Raw genomic sequence first — 10,991 nt, 5'->3', positions numbered from 1 at the left:
GTGCCCTGACTTTCCATTCCAGGATTCCCCAACACACACACACACACACACACACACACACACACACACACACACTTGATGCTATAGTATCACGGCATTTCTTCATGTTAGTTACTAATCACTTCCTGATGCACCAGAGCTCCTTACCAAGCGACTTTAGTGTGTGTGTGTGTGTGTGTGTGTGTATGTGTGTGTGTGTATGCTTTGTGTCTAGCATGAGTCAGAACTATGTGTTTACTATTGTCCTAATAATAATAAAGTCTAACACTGATGGAGTGCAGACCCAGTGCCGGACACTGTCTTGAAAGTCTGTGGATTAACTCACTTCTAAGAGCAAGCCCATCGGATCCAGGGGAAGCCATCCAGGTTCTTAACAAATATTTCTGCCCAGAGGCAGGTGGAGGTTTTGTAGGGCCTGAAGCTTATACAGGCCCTACAAAAATATGTGTTATGCAGGGCCGGGGTCTTGCAAGGAGCCCAAGGAGAAGAGCTCTGAAGCGTTGCAGTAAATCTGCCCTGGTGTCCGTCTTTCTCCTTCCCACATGTTAGCGTTGCCTGTTCCTGCCCCCTGTGAAGTTAGCCGGGCCACCTGCCTTACGTTGGTCAATGGAACGTGAGTAAACTTCACGTGTCACCTCCAAGAAGAAAATTTAAGACTCAGTGTGTGATTCCCTCCTTTTCTTCCCCATCCTCACGTTCACGGTCCTTGCACTGACGGTGGAAGCACATGCTGAGATGGAACTTCCTTTGCCCAGGGACTCAGAGTCCTTAAAATGATGAGAGCATCTCCTCCTCTCACCCTGCCCTGCATCAACCCGCAGTAAACCCAGAGCTTAAGTGAGAATTGAGCTTTTGTTAATTGACCAAGATTTTGGAGATTTGTTTTTTTGTCTTTGTTGTTGTTGTTGTTGCTGTTTTTGTTTTTTTTGTTTTTTTGTTGTTGTTGTTGTTGTTGTTGTTGTTTTAACCACAGCAAACCTAGCAGAACCTAACTGATACAGGTAGGGTACTATCATTGTTCCCATTTTCCAAATGACTAATGGGGGCACAGAGAGGTCTAGCAACTTGCTCAAGGCCACACAGCCAGTTAGTGGTAGACCTGGGATAAAGTGTCCTAGTTTCCCAGTGACCTACCAGGGGTGGGTGGGGCTTTATTAACTGAAGATACTTGTCCCATGAAGAGGCTGCTACTCAGCTCCAGCTGATGGCTGTAAAAGAGGAATGTGGGCCAATTGTGGCCAGATCTTCTGATTTTTTTGAAAGAGAGGCCATAAAACCAGAGTTTCAAGGTGAGATCCCAAACATTGTAGATAAGCAAATGATTGAAGTCATTTTCTCTTTTCTTTTTTCTTTCTTTTTTTCTCTTTCTTTCTCTCTTTTTCTCTCTCCCTTTTTCTCTCTTTTTCTCTCTCCCTTTTTCTTTCTTTCTCTCTCTCTTTCTTTCTTTTCTTTCTTTCTTTCTTTCTTTCTTTCTTTCTTTCTTTCTTTCTTTCTTTTTTCTTTCTTTCTTTCTTTCTTTCTTTCTTTCTTTCTTTCTTCTTTCTTCTTTCTCTGATGAAGACATCAGTGAGCTTGCTTTGCTTCACTAGTTTGAGATCTTACAATATCCAACCTCTCATTGAGGAACAAAAACAACTGGAGATTCAGGCTGGTAGCAAGTATGTGCTAAGTGACAGGGCTGTGACATGCAGCATCTGAGAAGGCTTCAAGGAGGCAGTAGCGCCTGGCATGAAGGATTGTCATCAGGTGTCCGGGGCCTAGGGAGGAGAGGTCTCATGCAGCAAGATGACCCGGGGTTAGGGGTGTTCCTGGGTGTCGAGAGAGGAACACACATTTTCAAACATACAATCGCACAGAACATGTTTTGTCTGAGTCACTCAGACTTTTATATGAGGCTGTCATCCTCACATGCAAATACTCTTCAAGGAAACACAAATTGTTCCATATGATGCATATCTGGAAGCTTGGCTGTCACTGTGAACATGTGGGTGAAGCAGGATGTGGCACGGGGTGTCACTCAGCCAGAGGGACAAGGGCTATCATGGAGCAAGTCTTCCCAGCAATAGGAGATTGGCTTGGACCCCAAAGAAGCTGCTCCCTGATGAGGCCAAGGTATTTAAATCTAACTTGTCTCTCCTTCAGCTATTTGTCTGTGGGGCTCAACTTATTCCCGGGGAATAGGACAATAAAGAGTTAAGAAGGTTATGTCCATGTAACTCTTAACACTAAGGAAAGTCATGGTCAGATGAGACTCGTGCCTGTCCAAGAACATCTGACCTCCTGCATTAACCCAGAGGTTCCCAAAACATAAAGAGAACACCAAATGCCATAAGAATAAGTGGGCTAAGGGCACCTTGCTCGCTCTGTCAGCAGAACATGTGACTCTTGATCTCTGGGTCATGAGTTCAAGCCCCACATTGGATGTAGTGATTACTTTAAAAAAAAAAAAAAAAGGATAAATGGGCCATGCATGGAACTAGAACTGTAAGCAAAGACAGTTGGAAAACTGAATTACACAGGAAGCAAAACGCTTTGCTGCAGGACTTCTCAGAACCTTTAATATCTCATAAGCACTGGGTATTTCCAAGTACAACATGGCACCCTGCTTTGCCATGGAATCTTTTTTTTTTTTTTTTTCAGAGCTTCTTGGAAAGAAATGTCATAGAGAACATTCTTTGAGAGATCCTGTCTACTTTTTCAATTGTGGCTCCTCTCCTCACCTCTCAGTATCCTTGCCTTTCTTCACAGGTTTCTTTAAGAATTGCAGTTTTCCCTTTCCAGGATATGGGTTGTTTTTACTTACCCATTACTGTAAAGGACTAGGGGGACCAGTGGAGATCAGGGGAGGTCACAGCATATCTGTCACTGTAACCGCCTGTCCTCGGGCTCTCTGGGGTGACACTGGTGTCTCCCCCTGACCTCCCCTTAGGAGTGACTTTCGCAGATGGAATTTCCAGCCCAGGGGAGGCACTTCAAGGCACTTGGGAGGTAGCAGCTTTTAAAGGAAACGCTCCCTCTGCCTGGGGAGGCGGAAAGGGAAGAGGAGGAGGGAGAAGGAGCCTCTGAGTGGTTGACCAAACGGGGCCCCTTTTATGGCCTTCCTGTTTATGGCTGAGAAGTAAACAGCTTGGGAGCCAGGTTGTCTCTGACGGCAGCTGGGGCACTCGCTCAGGCTGGCTGGGGACCTTCTCTTTCTGGGTGGCAATGGGCGGGGCATCTGCCAGTCACGCTAGTCTCAAGGGCTAATTTTTTTTTTAACCAGCATTTTGGGGCATTTTCCATCACACCATCTGCTTCACCCACATTATTGGTCCTACGGCTATTGAGGGACAGCTGGGGACCTCTATGCACAGGGGCTTGGGGTACAGATCCCAGCTGTGCCACTTGGTGGCTGTGCGACCTCGGGCCAGCCCTGAACCTCTCTGTGTAGTGATGAGTAGGAGGGATTTGGGAGGATGTGGAGACTATGCTGAGAGCAGCACTTGCCTCTCGCGGGGTGCAGGGTGAGGGTCAACCCAGGGTTCCTGCCAGGATTCTTATTTCAAGGGTCGCCAGATTGAGCCCCCAGGGCCAGGGTGGAGGTGGGGGGACGGGGGTGGGGCCAGGCCTTGGTCGATGCAGCAGCTCTGTCTCTCTCTTTCCGGATTGGAACCCGGAGCATTTTTGTCTCCTGCGAAACACAGGCTGTGATGGACAAGAAGGTGCCCCGGCCGCGATGAAGAACAGGACGCCAGGGGCAGCCCGCACGGCGAGAATCAATAAACTATAATGATCAGGACTGGTGTCTGTGGGGGCGGGGGTCCCGGGGACAGACGGCGACAGGAGGGACGTGCGGCTGCAGCGGGAAGCCTCACCTGCCTTGTGCAGCACCGACCTCCGTGCTCCTCCTCACGCGGGGCACCGGTTTCCTTAAATCCCCGAAGTCCTCGCGCCCCCACATCTGCCCTTGGAATCCCTAGTAAGACTCTGAGAGCCTCCGTGTCATATCCGCAAAGACACCCCATTAACTCCGCGCGAGGTCGGGGTTTGCTCATTGCCCACTTAGGGTACCAGGTCTAGCCACGGGGGAGGGAGTGTAGGGAGTTAGAAATGCCACCTGGATGTCACCGGGGTCTTCATCGTCCCCAAATTTGTAATTCTTTAAAAAAGATTTTATTTATTCATGACACACACACACAGAGGCAGAGGCAGAGACACAGGCAGAGGGAGAAGCAGGCTCCTCGCAGGAGCACGATGCAGGACTCGATCACAGGACCCCGGGATCATGATCTGTCCCGGGATCATGATCCGAGTCAAAGGCAGACAGTCAACCCCTGAGCCACCCAGATACCCCCATCATCCCCAAATTTAATGCTCCTTCCCTGGGCCCTTTGCTCTACGCAGTTTCTGGTGTAGCACTTCTGGAATCTCTGTGTGAAGCTGTCACCAGGAGTGGAAGTCAAGCCTCAAGGACCCACTGGCCATTTGCGAGCTCCTCTATGATGTCACTTGCCTTATACCTTTGTAAAACTCTCCTCTAAAGTCATGTTTTCTCTGATCCCCAATACCTGCTGTTTTGAGGTGTTCTCCCCCTGAAAGGATGATTAAATCTGTATGTATTTTATTGACTTTCTTTTCTCCTCCCACTCCCCCTGCCATTTGATCTCGCAACCTTTACAAGGACACAACTGGCATTGACTGAGGTCATTTGGGATTGCCATGTCTCCTGACTGTATTAGTGAGACCCTCGTAGGAGTAATGCATCTGTGACACTCAAATAGGTTGTGTTCCTCCGCCCCCATCTCTGCCTTTTCTAAAGAACAATATATTTTAAAAAAAGATTTTATTTATTTATTTGAGAGGGAGAGAGAGAGTCAGAGTGGGGGCAGAGACTGAGGGAGAAGGAGAAGTAGGCTTCCCATTGAGCAGGGAGCTGGACACGGGGCTCGATCCCAGGACCCTGGGATCATGACCTGAGCTGAAGGCAGACGCCTAATGACTGAGCCACCCAGGCGCCCCAAGGATAATATTTTTGGAAGCAAACACACATGCAAACACGCTTGTTTTCCTTGGGCTTTGTTGTGTGCTGGTCACTGGGGGCTAAGGTTCTCCAAGCAGGACCCTTTCCTTCAAAAGGAAAGCCTAATCTCAATGGTGACAATAGGAACTACTTCTTCCCTCATTTGTGGGTAGAGGTGCTGGACAGACTGTCACAGAGCTTGCAGGTGGCCTAGCCTCGAGGATGTCCAGGTGGGTCGTCAGAAACGCACTGTGCAGTGCGTCATCACCGCTTTTCCCAGCAAGGAGACTGACAGGTTAACTCCCAAGGCCTCACAGCTCAGCCTAAGTGGCCAGGCTAGGTTAGATCAGCACCCCGCCACCCCCCACCCGGCCCGACTCCCCTGAGGAGACAATGATTAGGAGAAGATGAAGGAGGCACAGTAAATGCCATCCTGCACTGGGGGGCTCCAGGATCTATCTCACATGTCCCCCCCAGCCTCCCCCCCGCCACTTCCAAGGATGTATCTACACCTCCTCCCCACCCTCCCCTGCCACCTTCTCTGGCTCTAGCTGACACATTTTACAAGGAGGTCAGCCTCCGAGCCCTCAGCTGGGCAATCACGTGGCTGCCTGGGCCTGGTACTGGGCCAGCCTGGCCTCCGCCGTCTGTGCTTGCTCCTTGGGGTTCTGTCCGTCTTCTCTGGGTGGGACCATCCAGAAAGATCCCTGTTATCTGGAAGCAGAAGGAAGAACTTTCTGTGCTCCCACTTGGCTGGGTCAGGGAGCGACTCCTCGGTAAGAAGACTGTTTGTGGGTTTGAGGTGGTCCGGTTCTGCCCACAGATGCCCCTCAACTGTTCACCTTGGGTGGGAGAGTGACCGGGAGAAAGGGGAGCCCATGTGCCAGAATGGGGTTTGGATTTTTCTCTAATCCCTGAGCACAGCCTCTGCCTCTTGGAAGGAGAATGCGATTTCTCTTTCTCTTTCTTTCTTTCTTCTTTCTTTCTTTCTTTCTTTCTTTCTTTCTTCTTTCTTTCTTCTTTCTTCTTTCTTTCTTTCTTTCTTTCTTTCTTTCTTTCTTTCTTTCTTCTTTCTTTCTTTCTTTCTTTCTTCCTTCCTTTCTTTCTTTCTTCCTTCCTTTCTTTTCTTTCTTTTCTTTCTTCTTTTCCTTTCTTTCTTTCCTTTCGTTATTTCAGGTTGACATGGTGACCTTGGGTGAAGTGCGACAGGAAGCTTCCTTTCATTCTTATCTTTTCTTTTTGTTTTGTGTCGGTTTCAAAAGTATAAAACTGTCGGAGAGTTTCATTTGGATACAATGCAGTAGATATCAGAAACATAACTTACCTTCAAGACTCGGAGTTTTGAGAATTTGTAGGATTCTTCCCCTTTCTGGCCTCAATGCAAATTTTTCACTTAGTAACTTATTTTCCTGCCTTGATAGGATATCACTAGAGAAAGGACTGTTAAAAAAGAAATGGTGTGTGTGTGTGTGTGTGTGTGTGTGTTTTCCACTTTAATTAAAAAGGAAAAGGAAACCATGGAATGATAGTCTGCTGAGAAGCGGGTTTCCAGCTCGGCCACCACCACCCTCGGGGTTCTTTACACCAGGGCTCTGGATTTGTCTAGTTGCTTCATTTTCCAACCCAAATCATGTTCACTCGTCAATGGCATTCAGGAATACAAATGTGAGATTTTACAGAAGGCTTAAATATATGCAGGATTGGAAGCAGCATTTCTTCAAATTTAAGGGAATTTCGGTTGTGTTAAATGGAGTCAATATTTTCCACAAATTCAGTCTGCTGGTTTTTGTTTCACTCAGGGAGAAGAGCTAACTGTGGAACCCCAAGCAGAGGAATCCTTTTCATTAGATGTTTGCTTTATTCACTTTATTTACGTGGGGGAGGAAGTCATGAAGCTCTAGAAGAATAAAGATGGCAGGAAAAAAATAATGCAAGTGATTACTTGTCTCTCTTCTTTTTTTTCCAACCTAGATTTTTCTCTTTCTTTCTACGTAGCTCCTCATAAGGCATGGTAAACCTTGGCTCTGCCCCTGCCTATACCCCGCACAGAGCAAGGCAGAGGCCTGCTGGCCTGGACTCCCCCACAGGTGAATGGGGGGCTGCACAGGGAGGGAAGAAAGATTGGGGGAGCAGAGCCATTTCCATAAACAGATTTGGGGGTTGAACTTCAGCCACCAGGCAAGGGAAAGATGGATCTCCTGGAGGACAAGCTGCTTCTTTCTTTTCCTGATAACTGAGTTTCATCTGAAGACCAGTAAATCTCCCACTCAGGATGCTTTACAAAATGGTTATATAAACTACTGTGACTGATGCTGGAGAGTTTTTAAAAAGTAAAGTCTGTACTTTTTTGTCTTTTTTAAAATTAATTTGAAAAAAAAATTAATTTGATGCTAGCCTTTCATGGGGGTAGACAGGAAGGATTCCAGGGGGATGATATTGTAGTTTCTGCCGAGTTATTTACAAACTGTGCAAAAGATTTTCGGCTTTGGACTGCTTATTTTTCCTCCTTACAATACTTTATCCTCTTTCCACACTCAAAGGTGTGCATGAGAAAGATTTTGCTCTCTATTTTTTTAGATTTTGATTTTGCCTTCTTCTTATCTCTCTCTCTCTCTCTCTTTTTTTTTTTTTTAATTTTTGCCTTCTGTTTTGTTCCTTTTTCTCCTCCCTGGAGATTTCAAATCTCTGCAAGCGCTGAGAAACATAAATGTATGCACACATTGGGACATGTGCAAGCACGTCTCCGTGGGTGACCCTGACTGCCTCTGTGGTTTCCCCTAAAGGCCTGCCGTGCTCTGTCCCCCTTTGGTTGACATCTGGGTGGCCCTGATCCAAGCTAAAGATTTCAAGCTCATCCCAAGTTCCCCAAATGTCTCCATCCCCCACGCACCCTGGGTGTCTTCCCTGTTGTCTCTATTAGCATGGACCAAATGCCCTGCTTTGTGGGCTGATTTATGGTTGCATTAGGGCAAACTCCACAGAGGGTATAAAATACAGTGTCCCATGCTTGGGTCTGATCTTACATGTTATCGGTGATTGCGAGTGCATTTTATAACCCCAGTGCCAAATCGAAATCAAGGTGATTTGCGCATCAATCTCCTGGATAAAATCAGGGCATGCTCTATTGCGGTTTGACCTTCCTGGTGCCTTTGGCTGGTCCGACTTGTCTAAGTCCCTTGGACAATTACCCAGGGACAGTTGGAAAATGCACAGATAATGGCCAGAGCTGGGATTACCAGCTGTATCAAAAGGCTTAACTGCTCACCCCAGAGACTCCTGAGCGCCAGAGAAAAAGCCCTAGGAGGAGGCTCGCATGGTCTTTAAGAAAGGCAGGCTGCAGGCAGAGAGGGGGAGCACCTGAAACCGCTCCTCCTTCTCGGTGCTCTCGGAGTGAACCCCTGAACTCCGTGGCAAATCTGGAAAACAAAACTCAAATCTTACAAAAAGCCGGCAGATAACTGGGCTCCAGAGGGCCCGCGTAGGCCCTCCCTGCCTTGTTTACAATCCCAAGAGCTCAGCCGACTGTGGGGCAGAGAAGTAATTAAGTTTCTAGAATGACCGGAAGGCAGGCATAGGAATGGAATCGGTGGCAAGCCGTTTTGTCCCACCAACACCCAAAGTGGGCTCTCCTTGCTGATTTTCAGAAAACCTGGTCAGAGGCTTCCAAAAAATCTGTCTCCTTCGAGAAAGTTCAAATCTTAACCCAACATTTTGACGGTGGCGTTTTAAGAGCCTTGCAGGGTTAAAGATATTTTGAACAGGATTCGTGGCAATTGTAGATTTTTAGAATCTGAAGGCTCTTTAGTGATGGTCAGAGGGTGTATTTAGGATAAATATTTTCAAGTCAGGGTTTTATGCCTATAATCTGAGTTTCTCAACTTATATTTAGCTCAGACTTCTTTTTAAAGTAATTTCTTCTCTTTTGAATCTGCACCCTTTCAGAGTCCAGGGGAGGAAGCTCAGATGGCTCTTCAGATGGTAAAGCCTGTTTTACAAATCCCTTTAAGATATGCTAATGTATATGGGCTGATTATTAAGATAAATACCTTGTGTTGGAAACTGGAGTTAATTATAATATATATAATTAGTCACTGGTCAGCCTAGAAGTTATAATTTATTGTTCCCTGATTTGCATTTATTATCAAAGATATTTAATTTAAAGGAATTACAAAAAAAATAGCCTGATTTGAGTGGTTATGGAGATGGTGGGCATTTAGCAAACTTCAAAACTCTGTCTCCCTCCCCCCCCACTTTTCTAAACCCATTATATTCAATTTCAGGAAATAACACACCAACATTAGGACATGGGTCCTGCTTGTTGATTCAAAAAATGGGAAAGCCATTTTGGAAGAAGAAAGGAAGCTGTTTTTTCTTCTAGATCCTCCCTCATTTTTGGAACACTAGGTAAGCTTGCATGATAAGAGGTTCCAAGTCCAAGTAGAATTATGGAGCTTGGGTGATAAGGATGTCTTTTGTGTCATGTTGGGGGGAGGAGAACAAGGTACAATATTAGATGCTTTTTCTTTCGGGTAATCATTTTTCCCGGACAGTGAAAAAGAGGCCAGCCATTTGCTACAGATATAGCTTTTGTGTAAAAGGGGATTCTCGTGCCTTTCCGTAAAGATTGCTTCCATAAAGCCCCCACCTGCCTTTCAAACATATTGTTTCTGCGTTCCTTATCCGGGTTCCTGCTCTGTGACAGCTCTGGGCCCCCCTCAGTCACACAGGACCGACTTTCTGGTGTCCCTTTGTCTCTGAATTAATGCCGGTGTTAGAGGGGCCCCTAGGCACAGTGTGAGAAGGTGGCCCTCGGCCCTCTCGCCTCTAGAGATCCTTTTGAAAATAAATGCAGCCACAATTTGCAGTGAGTTTCTCTGAAATGCACCCTTAGGGGGAGGGACACCCCTGGGATGTCAGACTTTTCCTTCCTAAGATGAAGGAGTCGCCCATCCTTGGGTGACATCTGTAAGAACATACTGTCCAGGTTCTGTGTCTTTCGATAGAGATCATCCTGGAGCCATTTGCACATTCTTTTTGAACCTGTTGAATGCTGAGATCCTATGACACTCTCTCAACCCCCATGTCTTCAGAGGTCACACATGGGGGTATCTGATTTTATGGTTTTCATAAGCAAGAGTGAAGCAGTCAGATTGGGTGAGACTTGAATTATTCTTCCTGTGGATAGAAATCCTGTTCTCTTATTGGAGGAGAGGGAGGAGGTGAAGATGGGGCAACTCCTTTTGGGCGATGGAAAAAGCCGGAGGCCTAAGCGGCATGAAATACCATGGGGCGCCTCTTGGTCATTTCTGCAACGGGTTGCCTGGCTTCTCCTCTGCTTAGGAAGCCTCGGTGTGTAAATGTGCACCAAGGGTGGTGTACACACAATCTGGGAGGCATCGACTGCAGAGAATTTGGAGATGACCACCAGGGGTGCCTGCGTGGCCCAGTCCGTTGAGCAGCGGACTTCTGGTTTTCAGCTGGGGTCATGATCTCCGGGTTGTGGGATCGAGCCCACCTTGGGAGTGCTCAGCACAGAATCTGCTCGTCCCTCTCCCTCTCCCTCTGCCCCTCCCCAGGCTCATGTGCATGCACTCTGTCTCAAATAAATAATCTTTTTAAAAAGAAATAAAAGAAAATGAATGCCAACTAAAAGTGGTCTCTTTTCAATTATCACTATGGGCCGGTGATTCTAGCATCAGTGATAAAGTACCAATGTGGCTGCCCAGGGGGCCCTTCCGTAATGCACACACACACAAGCTGTGTGTTCACGCGGAGCTGGGTCTCGGTCCTGATCCCCATTTCTCGGTCAGAGCAACCACTCTCCAGCCACGGAGAGTGTTGGTTGCCAATGCCACCTTTTCACCATTTCCTGAAGACTTATAGTCAGCCTTCCCTGAGCAGCCCATGGCCCGTGGGTGGCCAGCCCCACGGGGAAACAGTCCCAACAGTCCCAAGGGGCAGTTCACCATTCAGCATCCTCATCTCCACAGAC

The 10,991-nt window shown here is 47.2% G+C and overlaps 1 long non-coding RNA gene across 3 annotated transcripts; it reads left to right on the top strand.

Moving 5' to 3' along the window:
- The first annotated feature begins 5,608 nt into the window (after positions 1 to 5,608).
- On the top strand, positions 5,609 to 10,589 carry LOC111092878. 3 transcript variants are annotated; one of them, XR_005355790.1, is made up of 5 exons: positions 5,609 to 5,775; positions 6,995 to 7,086; positions 8,942 to 8,977; positions 9,280 to 9,403; positions 10,340 to 10,589. It is a non-coding gene; the product is annotated as an uncharacterized LOC111092878 (long non-coding RNA). The 3 variants fall into 3 exon arrangements; XR_005355792.1 differs by lacking the exon at positions 8,942 to 8,977; XR_005355791.1 differs by lacking the exons at positions 6,995 to 7,086; positions 8,942 to 8,977.
- Positions 10,590 to 10,991: the final 402 nt, after the last annotated feature.

The sequence above is a fragment of the Canis lupus genome, chromosome 2 (assembly GCF_011100685.1).
Source record: "Canis lupus familiaris isolate Mischka breed German Shepherd chromosome 2, alternate assembly UU_Cfam_GSD_1.0, whole genome shotgun sequence".
Taxonomy (NCBI): Eukaryota; Metazoa; Chordata; class Mammalia; order Carnivora; family Canidae; genus Canis; species Canis lupus.
This window is presented reverse-complemented; position numbering and strand designations above follow the sequence as displayed.